Source organism: Pogona vitticeps, chromosome 1 (genome assembly GCF_051106095.1).
Source record: "Pogona vitticeps strain Pit_001003342236 chromosome 1, PviZW2.1, whole genome shotgun sequence".
Taxonomy (NCBI): domain Eukaryota; kingdom Metazoa; phylum Chordata; class Lepidosauria; order Squamata; family Agamidae; genus Pogona; species Pogona vitticeps.
The window spans coordinates 159665159-159683597 of NC_135783.1; the positions used below are offsets into that span (position 1 = coordinate 159665159).

General features: G+C 43.1%; 1 protein-coding gene across 5 annotated transcripts in view; it reads left to right on the top strand.

The window, feature by feature from the left end:
- WDPCP (WD repeat containing planar cell polarity effector) overlaps window positions 1-18439 on the top strand; it is a 280521-nt gene that overhangs the window by 42964 nt on the left and 219118 nt on the right. The window lies entirely within an intron of this gene.

An 18439-nucleotide genomic window follows, 5' to 3' on the forward strand; every position in this document is an offset into this window, starting at 1 on the left:
GGGGCAGCTGCCGAAAAGGCCGTTTCTCTACAAGCCCTCCCTCTTACCTCCTTGGGGCACGGCTCTTTCAAAAGGGTCCCCTGGCTAGATCTTAACTGCTGGGTAGGTTCATATGGAGGGAGGCGGTCCTTCAAGTATCCAGGGCCCAAGCCATTTAGGGCTTTATCCATCAAAACAAGCACTTTGAGTTAGGCCCGGGCAGTGACTGGTAGCCAATGTAACTTAAACAAAATTGACCCCACCACTCACCAACCATGCAGCTCGTTTCTGAACCAGTTGCAGTCGCCAGACCATCTTCAAACGCAGCCCCATTGTAGAGCACATTGCAGTAATCTTTACAGGATGTTACCAGTGCATGCGTAACTGTCATGAGACTCTGCTCATCCAGGTATGGCTGTAGCTGGTATAATTTCCACAGCTGAGGGAAGGTGCTCCTGGCCACCAGGTCCACCTGGGCTTCCAGATTTAGACCAAGGTTGATAAACTGAGTACCCAGTTTCCTATGGGGGACAGTGTGTTTCCTGCATAATTAAATTGTGAATATCCAGAGAGAGCTTTAAGCACTATGGGGCAGTATATAAGCAGCACACTTTTTGCTTTGCTTTGCTCTAATTAGAGTTCAGGCTTGATTTGATTGACCACCCAGTTTTCTACTTTTTTGGCTATACTCTCCCTCCAACATCACATTTCCAAGGAGCTGATTTTATCTCTGTTTTTCTTCACTGACTTTCTTTTACATGTTGTTGTTGTTTAGTCATTTAGTCATGTCTGACTCTTCTTTTACATAGCATTGATTATTTTGGCCTTGGTTTCTAGTGACACTCTTTGCTAACTCCAACCTCTTCCCCTCTCGCTGTAATATTTCAAAATGCAAACGGACGTCTTTTGAAAACATGCACAAAACATGTCCATAAGGCTTTTGGTCCAACTTAGCTTTTCTTCATCAGGTTTTATATAAGCAGCACACTTTGCTTTTGCTTTTTATGCTAATTCACGGAAAGGGTTTGTAAATTGGAACATAGCTTTCTAATCTGCCTTCTGCACAGCAAGCATGCCAACATTTGTTTACTTGAGAGGTTAAAGGGCGTGTATGTTTCTCCGTTGTACACTTTTGCTTCAATATTTCATCAAGTCCAAAACAGCCCTTCAAAATACTTTGGCACAGAGGGACCACAACCACATCCAAGCTGTTCTTGTTTCTATCTTCTCCCAGTAGTCATAATAGAGATCATGTGCTCATCTTCTGGAATCCTCTAGCACTGAGTGATTCTACAAATTCTACAAGTTTCTGACAAGTTGAAGAATGTGGGATACAGTAGGACCCCTCATATCCACAAGAAATTGTTTCCAAGCCCTGCTGTGGATATTACAAACTGTGGATAGTGGTGAATGCTTGTGGGTGGGGTGGGCTGACTCCTGGGCTGCTGGCTGCCTCTATTGGCTGCCCCTGAAGCTGCCTGTCCCTGACCCCGGCAGCTTCACCCAGCCGTGACTCCATGGGCTATCAATCAGCAGGCCATGGAAAGTGGGGCTGGTGAGAGGAAGGTGGGGGACACTGCTGTTGTCACTGCCCTTGTGAAAGGTGACCCAGATCACACCCCTCAACCTACCTTCCACAGTGGGCAAAGGGGCTGAGTTGCCCTTTCTGGCTCTGCTTCATCACAAGGTGCTGCAGCCTGGAGGAGGAAGGTTCCTGCCTGCCCAAGACTGAAGGGCCAGATGAGTGGGCCCGGAGCTGAACCTGGGCAGGAGGAACATCTGCGTGTGAGGGAAGGGTGCCCCACACCTAGGATCGAGGAGGAAAGAGAGCTGTGAATGGAAAAAGTTTGGGAACCACTGGGGGAAAAAATCTAATTCATAGCAACGTCTCTAGCTCCCTGTAGTGGCCAGTTCTTATAATATATGTGGATTTTTTTTATTGTTTACTTAACTATTTTTAATATTTTTAGACCATGGATAAGTTAATCAGTGAATATCGATCCATTGGATATGGAGGTCCTACTATATTGTGCCTTTGTACTCATGATTTAAAAAAAACAGGAAATGGCCTGATATTGCTACACAATATCATGGCCGCATTGGCAGTAAGAAAAAATGCCAAGTTTAAAAGGCAGCCTGAACGTTGACAACACCAATGGCCAGAGTTAAGATGGTCTACAGCAGGGGTCTCAAACCCAATTTACCTGGGGGCCACTGGAGGCAGAGTCTGGGTGAGGCTAGGCCGCATCAGTTTTTCCACCAAGTGGAGCAAGAGCCCGAGGAAGCCGCCCAGGAGTTTCCTTAGCCCGGGTGGGGCTCCGAGGAGGAGGAGGGGCACGCAAGCCCTCGTTGCTGGCCACGACCCCCTCCTGCTCCTTCTTCAATACCACCACCACCAGCAAGACGAAGAAGCGGAGAAGGGAGGGAGCGCCGGCAACTGCCTAGCGGGGGGGGAGGGGAGGACATAAATTTTTTAAAAACTCTCACAGAATTCGCCTTGCCAAAGGAGAAAAGCCCCCACCGGTATCGTGTGGCGGCAGCTCGGGCACTCGGGGAAAAGGGCCGGCAGTGCGCCTCACTCGCTGGCTCTCTCCCAAGACAGCGCCTCTTGCACCCTCCATCTGGAACTGCAGCCTGCCAGCCGGCAGACAGGCATGCTGGCTGTAGTTCTGGATGGAGGGTGCAAGAGGCGCTGTCTTGGGGGAAAGCCGGTGAGTGAGGTGAGGCTTTTTTTGACTTGACAGCAGAGGGCACGTGGACACTTCAGGGGGGGCGGGCAAGGCGGGGGCCGCAAACTATCATCCGGCGGGCCGCAAATGGCCCCCAGGCCGAATGTTTTAGACCCCTGGTCTACAGGATACCCTCTTGTGCTCACTACCATTCACACTTGTTGAAAAACAGCCCTCACAATTGCTTTGTGTCTGGGTGAGAAGTGGTTAACTGATGAAAACAGGAGTCAGCTTCTGGGATTTCCCCTTGCATTGTGTCACTTTGAGAATAATGATAAATGCTAATGATGATACTGAATGAATACTGACTGGACAGTTTTTCGTCACTTTAGTGTTACAAATGTACAGCTTAGAAAGTAAAAGTAATCAAATCTGTGTGCTGTTTGGAAGTTTGTAATCACTATCTGAAGCATATTATTATGACCAGTTAGCCATTCCTCATTTGCAGCTGGCTCATTTGACCCGTGTATCAATATACACTAGTGCAGACCTGTTGCTTTGTTGGCTTTTAATGAAGCATTCCCAAGACTGCAAGAGAAGATGAGGAATGTCAGGAAGAGAGTATTTAAAGCATGAAGAAAACCCAATTTGAAAAAAAAATTACAGAGAAAGGAAAAGCTGGTTGTGTAAGAGAATCCAGAGCACAAGAATGAATTGGATCCAGCTGAAAGACAGCAGATGCAACATTTTTGCTAAAGTAAAGCGTGTCTCTTGATTCAGTCAATAATAAGATAGGCATCCTACGATGAAGCATATTTGTGTCATTTTGATTTCTGTTTGTTAGAAAGATAAATAAAAATGAAATCAAGGCCATGGATAAATCTGCACTTGAAATGATAACAATAAGCAGCTTTAAGGGCTCTCCTGGATTCTTTACAAATGTTTCCCTTTATGTACCTGATGTATTTCTTACACAGGTATTAATTTAAAACACACTGTATGGATGAAGTCCTGTTCATGTAGCAACACCCCTGGAAGGCTGAGGAGGTCCTCCGGAAGGGACAAACACTTCCTACTCCTTTCCTGTGGCTCCTGAGGAATCACTTGCAACTTTTGGTAAATGGTATTTGGAAACCATGAAGTGGTTTGCAAGTGATGGAAGGAATTATGTGGGAAGTACAATATCGTGTAGTGGATAAAGTGACAGACTTTGGTCTCTAGAGAATAGGGTTTGAATCCCCACTTGGCCATGAAGACTCACTGGGGGAGTGGAATTGGTAAAACCCGTCACTATAAGTCGGTTCCAATTTGCCAGCAGAGAACACACACATGGGAACACACATACCCTGCTGATGATATTATCAACTTTCTATGAGTGCAGTTGTGTGAGCAGGATTTTAGCTATTGTTTATTATTATGTACATTATTTGAATAGGACTATTTTGTTCTCCATATTGACATACTTTTGCAGAAACGAAGGAACAGAATATATGTTGTACTGTAGCCACCAGGAAAGGATAAATAAGTCCTGGAAACATGTGCAGAATCAGTTTTGAGATATAAGGAAGATATGCAGACAAAGACACAAACACGAAGCAAAGCTGTTAAATTCTACAGGTTTTCTAACATGGAAGTGTAAAGAGACAATAGGTCCTTTAGTAAAAATGTTTTACCAGTAGATGGCACTATTGTGTAAAGTTGTGTTTTGATAACTTTAGAGAGTCAAACTTTTGTTGTTGTTTACTCATTAAGTCCTGTCGGACTCTTTGTGACCCTCAAACTTTAACTTCCTTTAAATTGTGGGAGTTTATTTTGAAAGTCATTGAGACTGCCATCTTCCTCCAAAGCTTCTCAGGATGACATATTATAGTTAACTTTTATTTAATTAAGCATACCACTGCATTCATTTAATTCAATATTACGCCATTTGTTTTAAAATAATTTATTGTGTGCATAGGAGAAAATGTTACATAAGTAATTCCCTGCAACTTAGAGATTCAGATTCATTGTGAAAATAAAACAGACTTTTCTTGTATTATTTCGGATACACCTTACACTGATAATAGGATTAGACAAATTATGTGTAATATGATATTGTCTAGATTTGAGCCTTGTTGAAGATAGGGTGAAAACACAAATGCAGCTTTTTCTGTGCTTGGAATAATCAGTGTGGCTCTCCCCTGCCCCTCCCCGTTTATTAAAATAGTGTGTTGTTCATTTTAATCTCTAGATATTAAAACAATTAAATTGCATATTTATGGTTTTAGTAATGAACTGTAATTACTGTTAGTAACACTTTGATATTAAAATTAAAAAGAGAAGAAAACCATTTTGCTGAGAGTGTGCAATGTTTTTTTGCCCATTTTGGATACTTGATTTAATGTGTATCATGGTAAAGTCTGAAGTGCTGAGAGAGTCAGATTTAATTGCCAAGTTTATTTAAGTCCATTTACCTACATAATTAATGATATTAACATTCCTGGAAGAAACATTTGGCATTGCTTCTAGGATGCTTTCTTTTCGCTCTTTACTCAAGATAGCATTGAGTTAAAGTGAGCTCGTGCCATCAAAGCTCTTGATGGATCACACTTTTCTGCCTAAATAAATTTGCACACAAGGCTGCTTATTATGTACATTGCGTGTGTTATAAATGCTGTGCAAAGGGCACCTCTCCCATCTAATTACACAAGTGCATTTCAAGTAATATGAGTCACATTGCCGTCATCAAACAGAGGAACCTGTGTTCAAGATATATTTTGCAATCTTGAGAGAGCTGACAAGTTAGAAGAATGGTGTTACCAAACAGAACATCTTCAGTAGAAAACCAGTTGGGAGGAAGTCAGGGTAAATCTTGCAAAGGTTATAATGTGAACCTGCCTTTGTGCGTGTGACAAAACAGAGAATGGAATGTGTCCTCAGTGAAATGTGCACCAGAATTTAAGAACATGGCAAGTCAGTGACATAAAAAAAGAGTCTTCTTTCTCTTACACGTCCTTTAACTTGAATGCAGACATAGCATGTACTTATAAATTTCCTCAGCCTGTATCTTTGAAGTGACTGATGGAAAATTGAAGTGATTTGTGCTGCTTCCATCTATGCCCTTCCTAAAACAGATGTGGAGTTAAAACTAGATTTGGCCAATAGACCGTGAAAGGGAGAAAACTTATCATCCTGACTTTTTTTCCCTTTCTCACTCACTCTGCTAACCCATTTTGTCCTTCAAAAGAGTGTTTTTATGGTGCTGAGTAAATTGTTCTTTCACTTCGACCTTTAACTTTATACTCCCTCCTCAGAAAAGAAACTGTGCACGCTTTTTGCATGCCATTCTCTTGTGCCAGCCAATGTTCCTACTAAGGTCACAGAACTGCTGCCTAGAGAAAAAAATGCTGAGGGATACCTTTAGCTTAAGAGAAGCTTTGTGTCATTCTTTCTCCCCCCCCCCTTTCAAAAGCCAGCCTTCAGACTGGTCTCAAATTTTTAAGCAAAACGTTCACTCTTTCAGACATATGTATCTGGTTTTTGGCACTGAGCCTTGGGACCGTCTTGTAGCGCTGTGTCAGTGTATCTGTGGAACACAAAACTGTGTTTCTTCTTTATTGGCTGCATTAGATTTCCATACAGCAGAACATCTGAGTACTAATTGAAATCATGGTGAAGCCCCTGAGCTTCCAGAGTGTACCATTGGGATGCTCAAGCACAAAACAGTGTATTTGATAGCTGGGGAGAGTATATTGCTTTGGGGGAAGCATTGATTAGAATTATCCAGCTATTAGGGCAATTTAAAACTATTGTTTAATAGGACTTTGGTCAGTTGCTGTAGAAAATGAGAGCAAAGTCTGGAATTCAAACTTGCTCTAGCTCAGTCAGGATGCAGGATGGGGTTTTGTCTCACATCACACATGCGTACACTTGAGGGGCTACCAAGAGATTGAAGTCAGCTTGCTTGCCGTAGCAGTCTTACCACATTGTTCATTTCTTGTGGTTTAATGGACTCCTGGGTTAGGGAAAAGCCAGTCCCGAGATGCTAGCAAAGAAGTGCTGCTGCTGGTCCCTGCCTAAGATGTTTTCTTTTTGTTGTGTTTCTCTCGTTCTTTGGGGAAAGTCTGCCTTAGTTTTTTTTTCCTGGCTTCTTTAAAACTGGGAGAAAGACATTAAGAAGAGCCTTACTGGGTCCAGCCAAAGGGCTATCTAGACAAGCGACACAAGGGCAAACACATTTTTGTCCTTTCCCTTCTATTCTGTAAAGAGATAAAGTTCATTAATTATTTCCCCCTCGCCTTCCCTCCCATCTCTTAAAGCTGTATAGTGCTGGAAGGCGCATCTGTGGCTACATAGTGGTTGGAGTCTGGGTTAGTTTTTTTTATTTTTGCACTTTCCATGTGATCATAGCAAAACCTTTTCTTCTATGCTCATGATATTGCTTCCAAAGAAATTGTGTATGTAAAACGGGGCAGGGGGTGGCCGCACGGGTGGGAACATTAAAACTGTTAGATACCAAAGCAGAGCACTGCTCCACTACGTTTAGCGTGGGGAACGGTTGTCCTTCAGATCTTGTTGAACCACAGTTTCAGTGATTCTTCATTATTGCTTATGTTAGTGAAGGCTAATGGCAGCTTCAGCCTGAGAACATCTGGAGCACCACAATTGCCCACTCCCGATTAGCCCAATATTTGACAGCACTTTTCATGAACTTCTGTCCAGATTTTTCTACCTGGTGTGACCAGAGATGGAACATGAAATATTTCCTATGTTTTCAGTGGGTTCTACAACTGACCTGCTTTATAGCCCTTGTGCATAGCCTGAATGTATGGCTGCAATTGATAAAAAGTTACAGTCTTTGTAGATCTCCTACAAGGTCGACAAATACAGGATTCTTGTGTCTTTAATTGTGGCATAAGAAAGATAAATTTATTTTGCTGAACTTTCTCCATCATGGAGATGAGGAGAATTGTTTGTCCTCTGTTTTGCTTAAAAGAGCATGTAATAGAAACAAGTATTGAGCTGTGTACAGTATGCAGTAGCTCTATATTTTTATACTGAACAACCCAGGAGTGTATTGGTTGTACACATGTGGGTATAAGTTGACCGATCAATTCTCCACTCCACTGCATGCCTTTTCAGCACGCTTCCCGTTGAGAATATTGTGCTCCAGCATGTAGGCAACTCAGCAGCCGTTAGAGGGGGCTTCTGCATCAAGGACCCGTCTTGCTTTCTCTGTCTCTAGCATAACTCTTCATCATAGCAATGTGTAAAAAAAGAAGCAGATTTAGATATTTTCCTATGAATGGAAATAACAGTGACATAAATCATGTGTGTGCACGCGTTTGTGCATGCACACATACAAAAACACATGTAAAAATAATGGGAAGGAAAGCACCACTGAGTCACACATGCAAGACACACAAATGCATTTTGAAAGATAAAAACATTTCAATCACTATCCGTTGTGCTTTCACTCTTTCTGAGAACAAGTTTTGTTGTAAGTTCATGTTTATTCTGAAGTTCTACTGCAAAATGCTGCTTCCTTTAATTACAAGCACCACATGGAAGGACATTTCTCTAATGTTGCACACCCTTGGTAGGGAAAATGGTGTCTATTTGAAAATGCACAAAGAAAAAGTCAGTTTGCTGTTGTTTATTCGGCTCCAAACTCTAAAGCAGGGTATGTATTCTGTCACCTTCTCAATATTTTTTTTTACAGCGGATGACATTGGGTTACTTGTTCTGTGTGTCAGTTGAAGTTGTGCAGGTGCTGTTTGATTCCTTGGGTTTGTTGAGGACCAGCAAGTTTAGGCTGAATTCTAAGATCGAGGATCATGTGTTTAAGACATAAGACATAAGACATTTATTTGTCATTGCGCTCACAAGTGGGTGCAACGAAATGAGGTGCTCTTCCCCAAGCGAAAACTGGACAACACTACAAAAAAAAGTTAAAATATATGTGTGTGTTTCTCAAGTTCACTCTTTAAAACGTTTTATTTAGAAATTTTAAAAACTACAACAAATAATAAACATTAAAAATATAATAAATGAAACTGAAAAGAAGTAAAAAAAACAGGTTACAGACACAGTGCGCCTCACCCCATGACTGTTACAGAGTAACCATTTAAACCATTTACCCTCCTGGGAGCCCTTTCCCCTTCCAAAATGGTATTGATTCATATGTGACACTTTAATCTCTTCCCCTTTAAGAATATAAAGTCAGTAGATTTCCCCCATATATCTGCAAGCCATCTTTACTACTTATGCCCTTCTCAACTTTTATATTCCATGTAAATTTATCATTAGTTGATGTAGCGAACAGCCCTGCCCTCACCTGTCCATCACAGCTGAACAGTGTAGTAGGAGCCAATGAGGGGATGGAAGGTGGAGCCAAGGGGGAAGGGGGCTGGATATAAAGGCTGGTGTATGGAGCCTGTGAGGGAGATTCTGTGAGTGAGAGACAGTGTGAAACTTAAAAGTGAACTTGGAGTAAGTTAGAGGTCTGTAAGAACGCTGAATGAAACAGAGAATTAATAGAGTTTTAAAGTTAAAGTAGAATTGATCTAAATATAAGTGATTAGCATCCTGTGATTTACCTATTGAATATTAATCAGATGTTAACTTCCCTGATCTAATAAATGACTTAAGTTTCAAAATTACACGTCTCCTTGATCAAATGGTATTAGAGCAGTAATACCTGGTGGCAGTGAAGAAAGAAGAAGAGTGAGAACCTCGTGAAGGCCTGGGGGAATAGGAGCTTCAGGGGGGGTCGCCACAGTTGCTATCTCCCAAAATTTTCTATACCAGCAATTTAGCAATATGTGAGCTGATGTGCTAGCAATCAGTCTTGCCACTGTTAACAAATTAGAAATTAGTCCTCTCCTTGTACACTTATCTATCTCCCGTTCAAATATTAATAGAAGTGCCATTTCAGGACATACAGCTAAATTTTAGTTGCTTATTTTATTTATTTTAAAAACAATTGCCAAATTTTACACACACACACACACACACACACACACACAGAGAGAGAGAGAGAGAGAGAGAGAGAGAGAGAGAGAGAGATTCCCACCACATGTGAAAACAAGTGCCTATTTTCTGGCTCACTCCAGCACATTTTAGAACAATTGTCATACATTTGATTCAGGGCCTGTCCACAGTGGGAAATTGGGTATTGTGCAGTCTGGTCTGCACTTAAAAGGTTCTTAAGTGCAATTTGTTTTAACCCTCACTTGAGGAAGCCTTCTGTCCACACTGGAGATTGTGCCACAGGTCCACATACAGCAAGGTTTATCTGGTTTACCTGGTTTACTCATGAGTAAGGAAGCTTGTTTATTACAGAATCCAAATGAGTAAACGTTTGTTCATATTCAATAGTCACCCAGGCAAAAAGAACCCTACTCAGGTCTGTAGTGGCAGGTGACAGACGCATCCACCTGTCACCAAGGCACTGTTATCCCAGACTGCTTTTCTCCTTAGCTGGGGTTCTACTGGAGCCCAGCTCCAGTAGAAGTTATATCTTTCGACAATAATTTACAGTTTTACTGACAACATAATTCATACATATTAGAATTTAGCTGCATCAGTTAGGGATGTACTGGAAAAAAAAGAAGACAAAAATTGAGGGTGGAGGTATCTCTGCCCTCCCTCCCTTTTAATGTCACAACCCACTTAATACGTGACAGGGATGTCTCCTCAGTTAATGCTGCCCACAGTTCCATTTGGGTGTTAGCTAACCATCCCCACAGGCTACACAATACTCTCCTTACCAAGTTAAGATCACACTGAATGATACGAAAAAGAATACATGGCCCACTACTGTGCCAGAAAGGTGTGTGAAAGCTCATAAAGGGGTATGATAGACTGATCTAAGTGGAAACACCTGTGGATGCAATCATTTGGTTCAGCATACCAGCAAACCTTTGTCTGAGGGGTCTGTGTGCCCCAGTTATGACCTTCTTTCTTTCTTTCCTCTTTTCCCCATTGTTCCTCCCTCCTTTCCTGCCCTTTTTTTAACCTAAATTCATCTTAGATTAAAAAAAATTATCCCCCTAGTGGTAGAGGACGGATTAACCAGCTTTGCATTTGTTCCTATGGGAACAAATGCTTCAACTTAAGAACGGCACCTCGACATAAGAACAAAAAACAGCCAGAATGGATTAATAGGGTTTCAATGTATTCCTATGGGAACAATTTTCTATTTTTAACTATATTTTTGTTATATTGTAAGAAGAGGATATTTGCTAAGTTCAGTCATGGTTCTTGCCTTTCCATGTTGAATGAGATTAATTTATTGGGCTGAGATATAACATGTGAAATATATCTTAGTTGACTTGCAATAAAGTACAGTATAGCCTTACGTTAGGCGATACTAAATCTTCATTTTTTAAAAAAATTATACCATCTCTTCTTAATCTTTAGTTTCTTATCTCCATTACAAAAGTTATTAATCACATGTTGCCAGTCCTTTAACTTTTCTTCCTTACTCTTTATTGTACCATCATAAATAAATATTAGGTAATATCTTCATTTAATATGTTGCTATTCTGCAACACCAATCCAATTTTCCTTATGTCAGCTAGCTCCTTCATAATTACCTGTTTCAACAAATTAAAATGTTCTTCTTTAAGTCTTTCCAAGTTACTTGGGATATTTATACCTAAATATTTAATAGTCTTTTAAATACTGATACTTAAAGAACAACCTTCAGAACACGGCCAAAGAGCCCGAAAAACCCACAACAACCAAAATTATTGATTGCTTCCATGATGGCAGTATCCTCTCTCCCTCTATTATTTTATTTTAAAGGGGTTTTTAATATAAGTACCAACATTGTCTTAAAGATTTTATTGTGCTCTAGTGCTAATCCAACAATACCTCTATCTCTTTTTCTTTTATAAGTGCTTATTTACCTTCCTATCTGTTTCTTGAATTTTACCCCACCTTTTTTATATATTCTCTAATTCTTTCTGATAAAAGTCTCCCTGCAATATATAATTTAAGGACTGATTCAGCTGCTGGCCATAATGAACCGGAAACAGAAATCCATGTTTCTCAGGTTCATGAATTAGGTAGTCAATTTCCTCTGTATGACATCACCTTCCACATGAAAGAGGAAGTGTGCTGTTTAGATGACTATTGGTGCAAAATATGTCTGCTAGGGTGATGCAAACATAAGTACCAGGGAATATAAGCACCCATGAAAGAGCACCATTGACTCATCTCCAGACCAGATTCAAGGAAGTAGTGCAAAGTTGTAAATGACTTGATACCCAAATCCCAATTTTGAACTAATAACTTTCCTCTCATACCAGCCTGTCCCTACTTTTAAATTTGACATGGATGGGTGATCCTGTCTCAATATTTCTACTATAAGAGGAAGTACGTAAGAGATAATATGAGCTGATACATTCTCCCTGGTGGCACCCCGGATTCTCCCATGCTCTCTTTCAAATAGTATGTTTGGTGCATTTTATTAATGTTTTGGCATCAATACCTTTCTGTTTAGCCAGACATTTATGAGTGGTTATTGCTGAGTGTTTATTGGTTTTACTGGCCAAAATCATATTGAGAAAATTGTACCAACATAGGGGAAATGACATAAACAGTAGTAGCAATTCGCCTCTAATTAAAGAGTATTCACTTTGATTTCTCATTACTTAAATGTAATATAATTGGGTGACTTTCTACATGACCCAGAATCAAAGCAGGGATTCTTTAATTAGTGGCAGTCTACACTACAAGTTAAATTCCCTTAGGGCAAGCATAATTTACATAGGAAAAATTTGAACATGGTATTTTTTTAATAGTATTTTACTGTTTGTTCTCCTAACATTATTGTATCCTGCCTCTGATGTTTTTTCTGAGTGGCAGGATAGCCAGTAGTCAGTTATTTTGTTTCGGTTTTGAGTGGCTAGCATAGCCAGTAGTCAGAATTTAGGCACTTGTCATCCCAGATATCTGGAGGGCTCCAAACTGCCTGCTGTTAGTGGTCAAAATACCCCTACTTTTTCATGTTATTGCACATAGTCAATAAATTTTATTATTTTAATAAAACATCACATTGCAAGTGAATGCAATTGGACCAAAGTGCAATAAAAGTGAAATTGTGGGGTAATTTGGACATATATACAGAAGATAAAATATCTACTGAGTATGTTTAAAATTATTTGAGGAAGTAGGAAACGTGTACATTGAAATTAATATTTGCATCTTTCTTTAATGAGCCCCAAGATAGTTCCTGGTTCCATATTACTTTTTCTCTGGAAGACCAAATCAGGTGCAGTTGTCCTAGTTCAGACCTTCCATGCCCATAAGAAACTGTTGAGTGAAGATGCAAGAGGTTCCTCTGTTGAAAAGAAAATATACTGTTAAAATACATTCTGTTAAAATTGTTCTAATGCATACAGTAGAAAATTTCTCAGTTATAAGCATCTAAAAATGATACTATAACTTAGAATAAACATCACAAAGTTTTCTCTGTACACAGAGAACCAGTGAAGGGAGTATGTTCTTCTTGGGCTGAAAATTCACAATATGCAGATAGCAGGAAGAAAGGTTAGGAAGCTATTCTTGACTCCTGCTTAATTCAAAAAGTGTTGATTGGAAAATAAGCATTCTAAATGAATTCCTCATAGATATTCATTTTAAAATGTTTGAATTCATTGAATAGGTCTCTCCTTATAAAGTGGCAGAAAGCCAGACTTCCTAAGAATGATGGCTATAAATCCATCAAGACACATAATGATGGAAGTGGGACTAATTAGCTCAGCCATACAAACAAAGGATGAAGGTATAATGAAATAAATGTGCTAATTGATGCCTGGGGTAGTTAGGTTACAAGTATTTTGTTATGTGAAACCTCCGCTGTCTGATCAAGATTTCTGTGTTAGATCAATGAACTGCTGTAACTACAATATCAATCTGGAGGACAGGACAAAGAAAAAGTGGAACATTCTGTCTTTTGCAAAAGGGTAAAAAGGTGAAGAAGTAAGACCAGAAGACCTAATTGGATATTTTATTTGTTACATTTATTTAAAATACATTAAGCTACCTTTCTCTTTAAAAAGGACCCAAGGTGGCTTACATCATAAAAGGACAATATTTAAAAGCTAAAAACAGTGTGTATACAAATATTTTAAAACAATTTTTAAAACCACACTAAAAATGGTAAACAAAATCACCATCAAAAACAGATTTCAAAGTAAGAAGGCACAACACTCAGTTAAAAAACCCCTCTCAGACAGGCATTTGCTAAGGGGAAGCCTGCTTGAAGAGAAAGGGCTTCATCTTGTAGAAGGTGATGGGGTCAGCCTGACGTCCTGTGAGAGGGAGTTCCAGAGTCTGAGTGCAGCAACAAAGGAGGCCCTCTCCCATATCCCCGCCAAACACTCCTCTGATAGTGGTGGGACTAAGAGAAACTGGTGGGACCCTAATAATCTTAACACCCAGGCAGGCTCACAAAGGGAAATAGCTTTGTTCCAAGCCATTTAAGGCTTTATAGATAAAAAACAGCACTTTGAATTGTGCCCAGAAATGGATCAGCAGCCTGTGGAACTGCTGTAACAGGAGTTATGTGATCCCTTTAACTAGCCCCAGTTAACAATCTGGCTGCAAAGTTTTGGGACCTGCTGAAGTTTCCAAAAACTTTCCAAAGGCAGCCACACTGAGACAGAGCACATTACGGTAATCCAGCCGAGATGTAACTCATAGGCATCCTTCAGTCTCGAGAGACTATGGTAACGTGCTCTGTATGGAGGACTTGGAACAGCGTCTAGTGTTTTGACGCTGTATGCAAAGCTGGAGTGTCCTCTCCAGGGCACGAAGCCTGGGTGAAATAATACGGAGGATAGGCTGTTACCCAAGCAGAAAATCCCCCCTCTCCATGTCACTGAAATAGTCCAATGGAAAGGCAAGAGCCAATACATCTGGTTTCAGTGACGTCGCAGGAGTTGACAGAATGACGTGAACTGCTCTGGCTCTGGATTTTGCCTCTAGGTTAATTCCTGAAGTCTTTTCCATCGGTGGATATAGCCACAAGGCAGTGGAGGTTTGAAGTCAGAGTTTTCCTTCTCCTAGATGGGCTCCCTTCCCAGGCTAACGAGTCCCACCTACCCAGCCTGCTCGCTCATGGCATGGAAGCTGATGGCGGCGCCTCAGTGGGGGTTTGAAATCAGAGTTTCTTCAACGTGGTTCTCCATGAATCCACACTAGTGGGTTTAGACAGCGCCTGCGCTGGCCTCTCGGAATTTTCTAGAGCTGCAAGAGAAAAGTAACAATGTTTTAGGCTACCCCTTACCGCGCATGACCAGCCCGCCAACGGCTCAGTTCCTTTTTTCCGCCAGTGAGTTGGGACCTCTCGTTAGAGCTTTGCTTCTTGGTTCGTTTCTGGCGAACTACTTTGCTTCTATTTTCTGGCTACCCTGACTTCGGACCGTTTCTTTGACAACGCTTCTGCCTCTGGTGATTTTGGTTCGGTGAACTGTGCCTTCATCCGGCTTTAATTACCTCAAAAGGCTTCCCGCTGAGGCCTAATAGGCCTTTACGGGCCCCCTGCGGAGGCGCCACGCGCCTACAGGAATCTTTCAATTTTCCCTCATTGGACTTCCTTTCGTGCTCCGGTCGACGCGGCTCTACTCTCAGTTAATCGGACCCTCCGCTACGGTTGGTTTTTTCCCCTTTCCTCTTGGTCTATGCCTCCTAAAGAAAAGCCATCCCCCAGGAGAGGACCCTTTCGCCTCTGCACCGCGTGCTCCAGAAAACTTCCCTTCCAGGACGGACATTCCCTCTGTTTGTACTGCCTGGGGGAATCGCACGCGGTGTCCCATTGCAGGCATTGCAAGCAGTTCACAAAAGTCACACTCAAGGCGCGCCAGCAACGCCTGAAGTATTTTTTGTGGAAACAGACTTTGTCCGCTTCCCAACCTTCTCAAATGGAGGCTATACCTTCTACCTCCTCCGTGCGCTCCGAAGTGAAAGTAGTCTCGGCGCCGGAACCATCTAAGGGAAAGGGACCTAAGCAGTCTTCGAAAGACAAGCCTAAGAAAAGGAAGACCCCGTCAGCACTTACCTCCGCATCGGTCTCCCTCTTTTCATCGACCGAGTCCTCGGTTCCACCGGTGTCGGAACATCTGAAAAAGAAAAAGATGTCGACAAAGTCATCAGCGAGGGCTAAGGAGCTTACCCTCGTTGTCCCATCTATCTCGACTTCAGTGCCCTCTCCTTTACTCGAGGATTCGTCTAGAGACCGGGAATCGGTGTCGGACTTGGCTCCTTCTTTACCTCCTCATCAAGAGCCACCGTCCGTTGTCGAGAAGTCGCCGACGACGAGCCACTTAGAGAAGATAGTGGCTGATTTGCCGGGCGTCCCTCGCAGCCCCATTTTAACCGGGCTAGGGACGGGATCGCGATCCTCGACACCGGGATCCCCAGGCTCCAAGTCTCCATCTACACCAGTGAGACCTGCTAAGCCTGTTCCGGCCCCCTCTCCTCGGCTTCCAGCATCCGAGTTAGAGGAGGAGCCTATACCTAAGAAGCCCCGGCGCCACCGCAAACATAAACGCGGTTCTGGCGCCGATAGGCATAGGAGACATCGACGCCGAGACTACTCTTCCTCTGACTCTGAGGATAGCAGGGATAGGAAACGGTCCCGGCGTCGTCGTCGTCGGCGCGACGATTCCACTGAGTCCTCGTCCTCGACTTCTCGCGACCGACGTCGACGTCGAAAGAGATCCCGATACACCTCTTCCTCCTCGTCGTCGATCTCACCCCCTAGGAAGGGTCGACATGGCAAGCGTCCGATCGTGGACAAACCTGCTCCCTCGGCACCGGTTAAGCCGACTGACCCTCCAGGTCGACCAACACCACCTCCTCCTCCGGTGCGACCGGTGCCCGAACCTGTACCTCAGGCACCCCGGCCTCGTAAGACTTCTAAGGCTAAGGATACGGACTCTCGTCCTAGCATCCTCCAGTCTTCTGATGAGGAAAGCCAGGACCCTCACTCCTCTTCTGAGCAAGAGGAGGGAAATACTTCTGAGGCTTCTCTGGAGCTACCACCTCCAGGAGAACCCCTAGGCTCAGACGCAGCTGACATCCACCCCTCCTCCCCGTCTGAGGACTTCTCCTCTTACCCGCAGATGGTTTCTAGGATGGCTGCAGCGCTTAAACTGGACATAGAAAAATCCCCCTCGCGCGCAGACGACCTGATTTTTGGGGATATCCACCTTGCAAGGTCTCGCCCTGTCAGTCTCTCTTACGTGCCTGAACTTATGGACCTTCTCAAGGAATATTGGCAGCACCCTGCTGACCCTCCCAATATGTCCAGGCGTACTGAGAACATGTATCGTGTACATGGAGATGATACCTCGTTCTTGTTGAAGCATCCAGCTCCCAATTCCTTGGTAGTGGAGTCTAGTGTTTCAAGGTTACCAGCTAAGGGTCATCCAACTCCAACCACTAAGGAGGGCAAGGACTTGGAAGTTTTGGGCAGACGGCTTTATTCTATGACTACTTTTGCACTCAGAGCTCTCAATTACTTGGTAGCTATGGGTGCATACCAGAAACAACTATGGGAACGAGTCTTGCCAGCCCTGCAAGTAGCTCCGGAGGACATCAGGCAGACTTGTCTCAATGCCCATGCGGAGGCCTTGACCGTTTCCAAGCACCAACGCTTAGCCTCCCGTCACGTCGCTGATGCCAACGCGAGGAATTTGGCATCCATCATTACCTTAAGAAGGCACGCCTGGCTTCGTTCTGCCAACATTATGGAAGACATCAAGGCTAGGATTAAAAATCTGCCTTTTGATGCTACAGGCCTGTTTAATGGCTCCACGGATGAGAATCTTGAGAACTTACACAAGAGCAAAAAGACGGCAAAATCCTATGCAGTGCAGCAGCAGCCTAGACCCTCCAAATCTCAGTGGAGGCCTAGACCCCAGCAACAACCCTATCAACAGCAGACCTATCAACAATCCGGTCCTTCCCCTTACCATTCGTTCCGATCTCAAGCTGCTCCACGTTCTTCACAGGCTTCTTCATCGGCTTCCAGCTTCAAGCCTCAGGCGTACAAAAGGCAGTCCTTCAAACCTGGGGGGAAAAGGTCAAAACAATATCTTTGACTCTCATCATCCCATCCGGTCCATCAGGTCACGCACAAGACTTTCTCCTTACCTTCTGAACTGGAACAAGATTACCCAAGACACCTGGGTCTTGAACATTATAAGCTCCGGCTACCGCCTGGAGTTTATAGAGTTACCTCCTCTAGGCTGGATCAAGCCTACCTCGTTCGATCCCATCCTAGAGGACGAGATTCTCACCCTTCTGGAGAAACAGGCCATCCAGGTAGTATCTCAGCGGGACATCCTGAACGGGTTTTACTCCCGGTACTTCACGGTTCCGAAGAAGGACGGCGGTCTGCGTCCCATACTAGATCTGCGGGACCTCAATTCTTACCTCAGGCCTCGTCGCTTCAGGATGGTCACTTTGGAAGGGATCCTTCACCTGTTGAAGAAAGGAGACTGGTTTGTGGTGGTGGACCTCAAGGATGCCTACTTTCACGTGACGATACACCAAAGATTCAGAAAATATCTCCGGCTCATGTTCAAGGACACGGTATACCAGTTCGTGGCTCTTCCCTTCGGTCTAGCCTCAGCACCGAGGACCTTTACCAAATGTATGGCCCCGGTAGCGGCTTACCTGCGATTGCAGGGCATCCAAATTTACCCATATATCGACGATTGGCTCATCGTCTCCAAATCCAAACCAAGGGCATATCGAGACACTCAATTTGTCCTCAGCACTCTTCAAGCCCT